Source organism: Podarcis liolepis (assembly GCF_965112155.1).
Source record: "Podarcis liolepis genome assembly, chromosome: 15".
Taxonomy (NCBI): domain Eukaryota; kingdom Metazoa; phylum Chordata; class Lepidosauria; order Squamata; family Lacertidae; genus Podarcis; species Podarcis liolepis.
The window spans coordinates 19,417,848-19,430,643 of NC_139566.1; the positions used below are offsets into that span (position 1 = coordinate 19,417,848).

The 12,796-nt window shown below is 48.4% G+C and overlaps 1 long non-coding RNA gene across 1 annotated transcript; it reads right to left on the reverse strand.

Annotated features, from left to right (window-relative positions):
* Positions 1-1,678: 1,678 nt before the first annotated feature.
* LOC310694812 lies at positions 1,679-2,543 on the reverse strand. The gene is made up of 2 exons (XR_014519825.1): positions 2,014-2,543; positions 1,679-1,973 (listed from the first exon to the last, which is right to left on the reverse strand). It is a non-coding gene; the product is annotated as an uncharacterized lncRNA (long non-coding RNA).
* Between the last annotated feature and the right edge of the window lie 10,253 nt (positions 2,544-12,796).

Genomic DNA, 12,796 nt, shown 5'->3' on the forward strand with positions numbered 1-12,796 from the left:
CTCAAATCTGGTACGGATAGTGACATCATCCTGAGCAAATAAGTTCTGGCTTCCTTGCCTTTGTGGAGCACATGATCAAGTCATAGATTTGCTCCTCTGTAGCAAATGAACAGTTTGGGGCAGTCAGGGCACTGCCCTGTAAACTAGCATGTACAAACCACTCACTGCACTGTTCGCACACAGTAGTGCTCTTGCGCTGCTCCAGGGAAGCTCCCTGCAGACTGAGGGTGCTGTCTCCAGCAGCTGTTTTTGGAGTGTCATGAAAGGGCAGCCAGTTGTTAGTAATAAGAACATATGAAGAGCCTGGTTGCTGGATCTGGCCAAAGGCCCATCCTGTCCAGCTCTCTGTTCTCACAGTGGTGTACTAGGTGCCATTTCTGGGGAGTCTGCAAGCAGGTCCTGAGTGCAACAGTCTTCTCTCCACCTATGATCCCACTGCAACTGGTATTCAGAGGCAGAACATGGCCATCATGGCTAGTAGCCATTGGTACTGTGCTACGATTGCATTTTTACTAGTCTTGGGCACTGTGACCTGGGGGATGTTGGGGGTGGTATCCCTCCTCCATTCACCATATCTCCTCACCAGCCCTGATGGTTACATTTAACTAGGGATGGAGAAGAAATTTGATTCCGTTCATATTTAAAGATGGAATTATTAGTAGTATTAGTATTAATATACCACCCTTCATCCAAAGATCTCAGGATGCTACATAAATGCACACTTTCCAAAACAATATGCAGACCAAAGCACAGCCATCCTCTAAAATTCACACTCTGAATTTTGCAGCTTTCTACACAAGTAATGCACTTACCAGGGTAAAGTGTGCATAGAGATAAATAGTGAAAAATCACATTTCAAAATGAAATCTGTTAGATTTGCACAAATGTGTACATTGGGGGGGGGGAATTCGAAGATATGTACGTTATGGAGAAAACTTCTCTCCAACTCTGAAGAATTTTCACAGGAACTTCATTTCTTTAATTGCAAACTGATGCGGTGGTGTGGAGAAGTAAATTTAAGATTGGAAAGATGGGGAACTGAGAGAACCCAAAACTGACGAGTCCTTCCATCCTTACTGGTGAAAAAGTCTTGAATGGAGTTTGGCTGAATGTGCTTGTGTGGCCCCCCCCCTCCTCGTCTTCCCCAAGCACATGACACTGTGCTCAGGAGACATGTGATGTGGTATATCGAAAACCAGATGCTTTGGGGTTTCCCTCTTGTCACTAAGGAAACCACCTCAAAGAGGCAGCAGACCAAAAAGAGAAGCCTCTGAGTCACTCAGCCACCCGGAGGAAGGAGCCGGGGATCAGCTCTTCAGGGCAGGGACTGGGACTGCTTTATTTTTAAACTCACGGCTGATTTCCCCCAAAAAAAGAGAAACTGAGGGGTTTTTTTTGCAGAGGGAGGGAAGGAGCCATGAACGAAGGCTGCTCACTGCTTACAGGGTGCTCAAATTTACTAGGGTCCCTGAACAAAGCCAACCCCGCCTTCTAATATTTCTGGGGTACACCTCTTGGACCACACAGTGCAGCACTATCTTGTTTGCTTAATAAAACTTATAAACTGCTTGATTGTCCTCTTTTAAAGCCATCAAAATGGGTGGCCATCACTGTGTCCTGCAGGAGAGAGTTCCACAGTTTAACTGTGCTGCATAAAAAAAAAAAGAACTTTTTTAAAATCCGTCTACTTCCAGCATTTAGCTTTCTGGGATGTCCATCAGTTCCAACATTGTGAGAGAGGGAGAAAAGCTTTTCTCTCTTCACTTTCTTCATGCCAGGCATAATTTAATAAACTACAGTCATGTTACCTCATTTTTATGATGAAAAATAATTAAAACAAATAAAACAATTGGGGAAGTCTAGTGACGGGAAATAGGGGGAGAGGGCATTTCCTCTCACACAGTTAAACATCCTAAGATACTTATTCCTTGATCCCTAGCATGCAATTTGCTATTTTTCACAGCTGCCACGTACTGGGTTGAGGATTCCACTGAGTTGTCCCCGACAATGAACCCAAGATCCCTTCTCTGGTCTGACCCCCAGCAGTGCAGATGCGGATTCATGCAGGATAAAGCTGTCCATGGCTACCGGGTGTGATAGCCATCCTCTGCCTTCACAATCGGAGGCAGCAATGCTCCTGAATACCAGCTGCTGGAAACCACAGGAGGGGGAATTGTTCCTGTGCTCGGATCCTGCCTGCTGGTTTCCTGCGGGCATCTGGTTGGCCGCTGTGAGAAAAGGATGCTGGACTAGTTGGGCCATTGGCCTGATACCCAGCAGGCTCTGCTTATGTTCTTACATTCATTTGCCATCCCTTCTCCTTTCTAGGATCCCTGTAAAGTTTTGGTTTTTTACAGGATCTCATGCCATTTCAGCAGCAACAAAGCAAGCAAGGAGCCCCAAAAGATTGGGGCTTCTTCTGTGGTGGATCCAGCCTGTGTTCCAGCTTGCATCGGGCCTCCCCGCCCTTTCCTTGGCAGCTAAGAGGGGTGTACTTAGTTTTTGCAGCCATCGGGCAGGAAATGGTGCCAACACAAGCCGTTTTGCTGGGAGGAGAGTGGGATGAAAAAGAGGGGCGGGAATCTTTTTGCTGGAGGGTGTGATGAATGAAGATCCTTGATCCAAACACTCTGGAACGTTGTGGGGCAGGTTGGAGGAAGCAAATGCAAGATAGCCAACCCTTCACAGCAGCACTTTGCCCACTTGGTGCCCTCTATAAGTTTTGAACTACAACTCCTTTCAGGCCCAGCTGGCATGGCCAGATAATACTGAGGCTGATGGTGGGTAGAGGGAGCATTCTGCAACATGTCATGGATGCAATAATAAGAGCCGTGTGGTGTAGTGGTTAGAGCGCCAGACTAGGAACTTGGAGACCAAAGTTCACATTCCTGCTCACCATGAAGCTCACTGGGTGACCTTGGGGGTCAGTCACTGCCTCTCAGCCTAACCCAAATACAGTGGTACCTCGGGTTAAGTACTTAATTCGTTCCGGAGGTCTGTACTTAACCTGAAACTGTTCTTAACCTGAAGCACCACTTTAGCTAATGGGGCCTCCCACTGCTGCCGCGCTGCCGGAGCACGATTTCTGTTCTCAACCTGAAGCAAAGTTCTTAACCTGAAGCACTATTTCTGGGTTAGCAAAGTCTGTAACCTGAAACGTATGTAACCTGAAGCGTATGTAACCCGAGGTACCACTGTAGAGAGAAGGAGAATGGTGTACACGACCTTGAGCTCTTTGGAGAAAAAGTGGGATATAAATGTAATAAAATAATAAACTAAACAAAGAACAAAAATAATACTGTGTTGGTGGTGGATTTGTAATGGACCATCCACACACATCATTCTGCTTTATTTGTTGTTCTATGATGCTTCCTGGATATTACTACATTATGGCCACAAAAGCAGGACTTGCGCACCCCCCCCCCACAACCAAACATTTTATTATTACCCATCTGGCTGGATTTCCCTAACCACTCTGGGCGGCTCCCAACAGAATATTAAAAACATGATAAAACATCAAACATTAAAAACTTCCCTAAACAGGCCTCCTTCAGATGTCTTCTAAAAGTCAGATAGTTGTTTATTTCCTTGACATCTGATGGGAGGGTGTTCCACATGGCGGGCGCCACTACCGAAAAGGCCCTCTGCCTGGTTCCCTGTAACCACACTTCTCGCAGGGAGGGAACCACCAGAAGGCCCTTGGCGCTGGACCTCAGTATCCAGGCTGAACGATGGGGGTGGAGACGCTCCTTCAGATATACAGGACCAAGGCCGTTTAGGGCTTTAACAGTCAGCACAAACACTTTGAATTGTGGTCAGAAATGTACTGGGAGCCAATTTAGGTCTTTTATGACTGGTATTACAGTGGTACCTCAGGCTACAGATGCTTCAGGTTACAGACTCCGCTAAACCAGAAATAGTACCTCGGGTTAAGAACTTTGCTTCAGGATGAGAACAGAAATTGTGCGGCGGCAGCAGGAGACCCCATTAGCTAAAGTGGTACCTCAGGTTAAGAACAGTTTCAGGTTAAGAACGGACCTCCAGAACGAATTAAGTTCTTAACCCGAGGTACCACTGTATATGCTCTTGGCGGCCACTCCCAGTCTAGCTGCCGCATTCTGGATTAGTTGTAGTTTGTGGTATACAAAGCTCCAGGATTCCTTCAAGAACCTATGGGACATGCACTGACTGGAAATGAAGCCACGTGGCTGACACCAAACTTTTGTATTGAAGGCTGGACCACGTCTAATCTTCCCTGAGCGTAAATAAGCACAATAAATCAAGAAAACATTTAAAAGGGGTGTCTGGAGCTCCTCCCCCCGGGATCTTACAGTGTGCACCGTCATCACCATGCTGAGAATTTTGGCTTCCACTAAAAACAAAACCATAAAACGCACACAAAGTGTCTGGTTGTTATGGCTACAAATATGAGCTTGAAAAACAAGGGAGTCCAGAGGGAGGGGCTGAGCAGTAGTTCAACGTCACGGTGGCCTCAGACTCCTCCACGGTTTTTCCTGTGGCTTGCAAAATCTGACTTTGAGAAACTTAAGCAAATATATGCACATAATTACATCGTTCGCATAGTGTGTGCAGGTTTTAGAATTCTACTTTTCTTTCTTTTCTTTGTACTCCCATAGTAGAAGAGGTTGATTATGTTGTGTCCTGCAGTGAACAAAAGTTTCCAGGATACGATTGGAAGGAGAGCTTCCGTTAAACTTTAAACATGGAAGAGTTTCTCCAAACTTGATCTTTTCTAAATCTGATCAGATACAGTTCTCTCAGGGGTGCTTAATACTGCAAATGGGTCACTTGGATATTGCAAATGGGTCATTGCAACCATTTTTTTAAACGATTGGATTTCACCCTGGAAAGGGTAAATCCAGATTAAATGGCGGTGGATATGAACTGGCATTTAACAATGTCGTATGAATGCATGAGGAGCCCAGGAGAGGCAGAGATTCAGTTAAATATCGGGAAGCTCCTCTGGAAATGTCACAAACTCCAGGCTAGCATCAGGTTTATTTAAAGCATTTTACTCTGCTCTTTAGTCCTAAAGACCCTCAAAGTGGTTTACAAAGTGAAGTAATAAGACAGTTCCTGCCCATAGGGATGCAAATTTTAAATGGCATAACACAGAAGGAAGAGGGAGGGAGGGAGGAAGAAAAATATATGCTCAGACCACAGTTATTTAAAGTCACAGATTTATAACAGCTAGCTGGGATGGAAACAGATGCGGGAAACTGATGGAATGGCTGCAGCTAGATGGCATTTGAGGAGGGCAGAAGGCAGCTGGTTTCTGAGCAGAGGTGAGGCAGCACCACCCTCTGAACTGGCTGTGAGAATGTAGGCAGCCAGGGGGAGATTGGTGGGGCAGTGCCCCACTCCCTGAACAGACAAGCCACTCCTGGCCCTCATGAGAAACACATCCATTGAGGGCCAATGGCCTAGCCATTCCACATAGAGTACAGGTAGGGAATCGTCTGGCCCAATGGACTGGATCCTCTTAGGCTTCCTCAACCTTGGCCCTCCAGATGTTTTGAGACTACAATTCCCATCATCCCTGACCACTGCTCCTGCTAGCTAGGGATCATGGGAGTTGTAGGCCCAAAACATCTGGAGGGCCAAGGTTGAGGAAGCCTGCTCTTAGTTATCTTTCTGCTGGCAGGCCTTTCAGACAGGTCTTTGGAAACTAAGGTGCCGACACTGCTGATCACTGGGCTGCTGCCAGAGCAAAATGGTATTTTAATGGCTAGTCTTAACATGTTCTGATGTATTTTAAGTATTGTTTTTAACAAGTTTTTTTTCTTTGTATTTTATAAATGTCGAAAGCCACCTAGAATCCTAGCTTGCAGGAAAGGTGGGATTATAAATACATTAACTAGATAAATAAAACAACAACAACATTCACTTCTCCCTCCCCACTGCGGGCCGATTCGTTCAGCTGCCAACGCAGGGAGATAGCAACCAAGCAGGATTGAAACCTCGCCCCATTGTGCACCAGCTGACTGAACAGGGAGATCTACTCTGCTTCCTGCAGGGTTTCGGGTGAACAAGTGCACTCCTGCTTCCCTCATGCATTGGCTGTCTAGGAAGTCAATCCAGCTGTGTGTCTGCGTACCCCATCCCTGACATAGAGAGATGCCGCATTTGGGAGATCCCATGGATATGTTCTTACTTTAACAGCAAACGTTTAAGGCCATGGCATGGCATACGTGTTGGAGGCAAAATGAAGGAGACCCAGATGCTGGAAACCACAGCAGGGCAGAGTTGCTGTTGTGTTCAAGTCCTGTTTGCAGGCTTTTCGTAATGGTCATCTGGCTGGCCAGCGTGAAAAGAGGATGCAGTACTAGATGGGCCATCCTCTTGTGTTCTTATTAGATGCAGGGCTAATATAGGTTAGCCCTGACTCCAAACCATTAAAAAAAGCCACCAACTTGTATTTGAACTTATATCCTTTCCACAGAGAAAAGTGGATATGGTTTTGCAGTTGGTGATACGTACTTTGTTCTTTCTGGTACGGTGGTACCTCAGGTTACATATGCTTCAGGTTACATACACTTCAGGTTACATACTCTGCTAACCCAGAAATAGTGCTTCAGGTTAAGAACTTTGCTTCAGGATGAGAACAGAAATCGGGCTCCGGCGGCACGGCAGCAGCAGGAGGCCCCATTAGCTAAAGTGGTGCTTTAGGTTAAGAACAGTTTCAGGTTAAGTACGGACCTCTGGAACGAATTAAGTACTTAACCTGAGGTATCACTGTACTTAAAAAGCATATTCTTTAAAAGAGGAAAGGAGAGGAGAGTTCTCCCATGCCTGGGAATACATTCTTGTACATGGATCACATTGTTTTAGCTACATAAGCTTGCTTAGGATTGCTAGGTATTTTGTGGAAGCGAGAAGTGTTTTCTAAAAGGAAGCTGGATTTCAACAGAAGAAGATGGTGGAAGATACAGCTGCTCTGGCCTAGCAAGATGTAGGAGAGGCTCTGGCTTGATTTGTTTTATTTTATTTTTTGCCTCCCACTTGGCTTGGCATTTTTTGGTAAGAATGAGTCACATCCACTGGCTTTGTGAATTGGCCCCCGTCCTGATCCTCTGCACTCTGAATTCACAGGGGAGATCTGGGAAGCAGATGGATGGGAAGGGTCTAGGCTAGGAGGAAAGTGTGGCATTGGGTGGGGTGACTTGAAACCCAGATAAGGAGACAGACAGACAGACAGACAGAGAGTGAGCAACGTTTGCTCTCTTATTTATTGAAAGTTGAATCCATCTTAGATGGAAACTGAATGAGAGCTGGCCAGAGCAAAAACCTGTTTTCCGTTAAGCACAGTGGAACAGTTTGTATTCCTGTGGCTTTGGCACATGACCTTTCTTTCTTTCTTTCTTTCTTTCTTTCTTTCTTTCTTTCTTTCCTTCTTTCCTTCCTTCCTTCCTTCCTTCCTTCTTTCCTTCTTTCCTTCTTTCCTTCCCTGTCTTGTTTCTTTTTTTTTTACAAGCATGCATGTCCCATAGTCCATCTAATTCCTAATGACTTTGGTGTCCCATTTTACTGCAAACAGTGTGTGTGTGTATATCTATGTGTGTATCCCTTCCAGCTGTGTTCCAAAGAACTGTTCTCTTCATCTGCCAAGGGCAGTTTGCAGAAATCCTCAACCCTCCAGCACGTTGTAAACATATGCATCCATCTCTCCATGTAAACATCATGCTCATTTTCAGCTGTATTTTTACAGTATGATCTACACATATATCAAAAGGGACTGGTAATATTTCTATAAAATCAGCCCATGGGGACACCATCTTGTGGTCTTTGGCCGCTCGAGGCAGTCGCCTCACCTTGCCTCCTGAGAGAGCTGGCTCTGATACAGTGGTACCTCTGGTTAGGAACTTAATTCGTTCTGGAGGTCCATTCTTAAGCTGAAACCATTCTTATCCTGAGGCACGCTTTCGCTAATGGGGCCTCCCACTGCGCACACGCCTCCGGCACATGATTTCAGTTCACATCCTGGGGCAAAGTTCGCAGCCAGGAGCAGCTACATCCGGGTTAGTGGAGCTTGTAACCTGAAGTGTTCGTAACCAGAGGTACCACTGTATTTATCCATATCTGGGCAGGTTGTAATAGGCAGGCAGGCAAGTGGAGGCAGTTGAGAGCAGACAGAGTGATACTAGGGCTGTGTCCCATTTGCCTTCATGGGCAGCCTCCACTGTCTGAACACCAGTGAACTCCAGCTCAGTGGCAGAGCATCTACCGTACTTTGCATGCAGCCAATCCCAGCTTCAGTTCCCCAAGGGCGCCTCCATCTAAACGGATCAAGGTGGATGGTGATGGGAAAGAGACCTTTTCCTGGTCTGAGACTTTGGAGGGAAGCTGCCAAGTCAGAGAAGACAACACCTTAGGAAGAACTTTCTGACACAGTAAGAGCGGTTGAACAGTGGAACAGACTACTTCGGACTACTCTCCTTTCTTGGGGGATTTTAGGCAGAAGTTGGATGGCCATCTGTCAGAGATTCTTTACCTGCAGGGATTGGACTGGATGACCCTTGAGCTCTCTTCCAACTCTACAATGCTATGATTCTAACATTGTTCTAGGTGGGCCAGCAGTCTTGTCTGGTGCAGGGCTACTTCCCCTGCTCTGAAATTCAGAAGCAGATCCTCCGGAGGCAAACTCCAAAGAGACTTCTTACTTTGACAAAGCTAAGCCCTGGTTTCTTTCAAGCCCTCTAATTTTCTTTTAATTGCTCCAGATCAGTTCCTGTCTGAATCTGCAGTTCCAGCTTGTTCGCCCCCCCCCCCGCCCCCGGGAAGTCAAGGGCAAATGAGAGCACACTGGCTAGGCTTTTCAATCCCAACTGCTTTGGTTCCACAGTCGCTGTCTGCAAAGATGCTCCATTGTTCCAGACTCAAGACAGAAGCTGTTGTCTGTGCAAACAGGAGGATCACAATTCCCTCTTGCCTGGAATGTTCTTTGATTTGGCCCGGAAAGCAAAATGGGCCTGATTCCAAGCGGTTTCCAATCCAGGTGAAAACCTGTTGATACCTGAATGGTGAAGTCGGGTGCTTCCTGAGCCAACTTTTCCATCCCATGTTAGGTATTCCACCTGGCAGGAGCTGGCAAGATCCACAACGCTGTTGCATAATCCATGTTTTCTGTGCTGTGGTTTGTGGGTGCTGGGACTTGAACAAGGGGAGAGCTGTGAGAATGGGTGCCATGTGGTGGTTGAAAGCATCAGCTGTGAGCCAGAAAGCTTCTGATTAGGAAGATAGAGTCAGACCATTGGTCCGTCTAGCTCAATATTGTTGACATAGGCCATCAGCAACTCTCCAGTGTTTCAGACAAGGGTCTCTCCTAGCCCTACCTGAAGATGGCTGTGGCTTGAACATGGTAGATGCTCTAGCATTGAGCTATGGTGTGCTCCCTAAACTTAAAGTAAGACTCTAGCCCTTATGTTTCCAAATGAAGGACCAAATTAAATAAGCAGCTGCCTTATGCAGAGGCAGGCTATTGACCTGCCTAGCTTAGTGTTGACACTGATTGGCAGCAGCTCTCCATAGGGTTCCTTAAGCTCTTCCTGGAGATGCCAGGGATTGAACCTAGGACCTTCTGCATGCAAAACATGGGCTCAACCATTCAGCCACAACCTTGCTGCAGATGCATATGCTGTGCATATATTAGTGAAAATATATACCCGTATTTTTCGCTCTATAAGACACACCAGACCACAAGACGCACCTAGTTTTTGGAGGAGGAAAACAAGAAAAAAAATATTCTGAATCTCAGAAGCCAGAACAGCAAGAGGGATCGCTACACAGTGAAAGCAGCAATCCCTCTTGCTCTTCTGGCTTCTGGGATAGCTGCACAGCCTGCATTCGCTCCATAAGACGCACACACATTTCCCCTTACTTTTTAGGAGGGAAAAAGTGCGTCTTATAGAGCAAAAAATACAGTACTTACAGAAGTGTAATATAGTAGGGAAACGTGCATACAAAAACACAGTGGAACCCCGGTTGTCGAACACTTCGGAAGTCAAACGTTTCGACTTTTAATAATTATAATAATAATAATAATAATAATAATAATAATAATAATAATAATAAAATTTATTTATATCCCGCCCTCCCCAGCCGAAGCCGGGCTCAGGGCGGCTAACAACACTAAAATAGTGCAACATTATAAAACATCATAAGAATTAATTAAAATCAAAATTGATGGCAACCATAAACTAAAGTATTGTAAAGATTGCCAAAGGAGGGAGTCAGGCTGTGCCCTAACCAAAGGCCTGGTGGAACAGCTCTGTCTTGCAGGCCCTGCGGAAAGATGTCAAGTCCTGCAGGGCCCTTGTCTCTTGTGACAGAGCGTTCCACCAGGTTGGAGCCGCAGCCGAAAAAGCCCTGGCTCTAGTTGAGGCCAGCCTAACCTCTCTGTGGCCTGGGACCTTCAAGATGTTTTTATTTGAGGACCGTAAGTTCCTCTGTGGGGCATACCAGGAGAGGCGGTCCCGTAGATACGAGGGTCCTAGGCCGTGTAGGGCTTTGAAGGTTAAAACCAGCACCTTAAACCTGATCCTGTACTCCACCGGGAGCCAGTGCAGCTGGTATAGCACCGGATGAATGTGATCCCGCAGCGAAGACCCCGTAAGGAGTCTCGCTGCGGCATTCTGCACCCGCTGGAGTTTCTGGGTCAGTCTCAAGGGCAGCCCCACATAGAGCGAGTTACAATAATCCAGTCTGGAGGTGACCGTCGCGTGGATCACAGTGGCTAGGTCAGGGCGAGAGAGGTAAGGAGCCAACTGCTTAGCTTGGCGGAGATGAAAAAATGCTGCCTTTGTTATAGCTGCAATCTGCGCCTCCATGGAGAGGGAGGTATCGAAGATTACACCCAAACTCTTAACGGACGGTGCTGGCACTAATTGCACCCCCGCAAGAGATGGGAGTTGCCCCCTCAATCCCATATCGTCCCGTCCCAGCCAGAGGACCTCTGTCTTCGAAGGATTTAACTTCAACCGGCTCCCACGTAACCATCCAGCCACAGCTTCCAAGCATCTGATCAGTGTGTCTGGGGCCGAGTCAGGATGGCCATCCATCAACAGATAGAGTTGGGTGTCATCAGCATACTGATGGCAGCCCAGCCCAAAACTCCGGACAAGCTGGGCGAGGGGGCGCATAAAGATGTTAAAAAGCATCGGGGAGAGAATCGCACCCTGAGGCACTCCACACACCAAGGAGTGGCGGGATGACAGTTCCCCCCCAAGCGCCACCCTCTGTCTCCGACCAGAGAGAAACGAGCGCAGCCATTGAAGGACTGTGCCCTGGATCCCCACGTCGGCGAGGCGGTGGTCCAGAAGTTCGTGATCAACCATGTCGAAAGCTGCTGACAGATCTAGAAGAATCAGCAGCCCTGACCCGCCTCGATCCAGCTGTCTACGAAGATCATCTGTTAGGGCGACCAGAGCCGTCTCGGTCCCATGACCAGCGCGGAAGCCGGACTGGAATGGATCCAGAGCCGATGTTTCATCCAGAAACCTACCAAGCTGTTCAGCAACCGCTCTCTCAATCACCTTACCCAGGAATGGAAGATTCGAAACTGGGCGGTAATTGGATAGATCTAAGGTGTGATGGTCTGGGATTCCGATTCGGAGGATGAAACAGAGGAATCCCAGCCTGCACAAGAGTCCCCGCCTCCAGGGCCGGCTGAACTGGGGCAAGGCCTAGATGCTGAAGAACCTGCACCTGTGGCAGTGCATCAGGAGCTGGCCCCAGGTGAAACCCTTCTGGCCCCAGAGAGGCTTGACGACTCAGTGGCCACAGGTGAGCCTCCTCCAGGGCCCAGTAACCCTTCGGCCTCTCCTGATCTGCAGAGGCTTAGGGCAGAGAGGCGAAGGGAACTGGTTGCCCCCAGGAGGAGTGCTCGCCTTAAGGCCAGAGGAGGCGGGGCTCCTGGGGGCCGGGACCGCCCCTGGCCTTAGAAGAGGATAAAAGCCCAGTCAGCCCGGCCCCAGGTTGCGGGAGCAACGTCGTTGTTGGCTTCGGACCTTCCTGTGTTCCTGATCCCTGCTCGGCCTCCTGTTCCTGACTATCCGGTACTCCTGTTCCCTGCTCGGCCTCCTGTTCCCGACCATCCGGTGTTCCTGTTCCCTGCACAGCCTCCGGTTCCAGCGTACCTGTTCCCCGCCCGGCTCTCTGCCTCGGACCTTGCCCCTCTTCGTGTGGACTCTGCTACACCCAAGGTACCTTACCCCCGGGACCAGCACAGTTTGCTCCCGCCACACCCGCACTCCCCCTTCGTAGGGGTGCGTTCGGGAAGAGCCAGAGGCCATGGCTGAACAGGCGGCTACACTGGTGGCTTTGGCCCAGGAGAACCAGGCCTTGACTCACACCGTGCAGCAGCTCAGCGACGCGGTTGTGGCACTTCAGCAACGCTTGGAAGCCCTACCGGCTCCTGGGGCCGACGACCCGGCTCCGGGCAAGTACCCAGTGGCTTTGCCTGAGAAATTTGATGGAGCCCCGGCCAGCTTTCCCATGTTCCTGGCCCAGGCCAAGCTGTATATTCAGGGGCGAGCCCGGAACTTTCCTGACGACCGCACCAAGGTGCACTTTTTGATTAGTTTGTTAAAGGACCAGGCGGCCAAGTGGGCGTTGCCGCTACTCAGGCAAGACTCCCCCTTGCTGGCAGACTATACGGGGTTTTGCAATCGTTTGGAGGCCGCGTTCGGCAACCCCCAGAAAGAGAGTCAAGCCAACCGGGCGATTCGGCGTTTGAAACAGGGCAAGTCCACGGTGGCCACATATACCACGGAGTTTC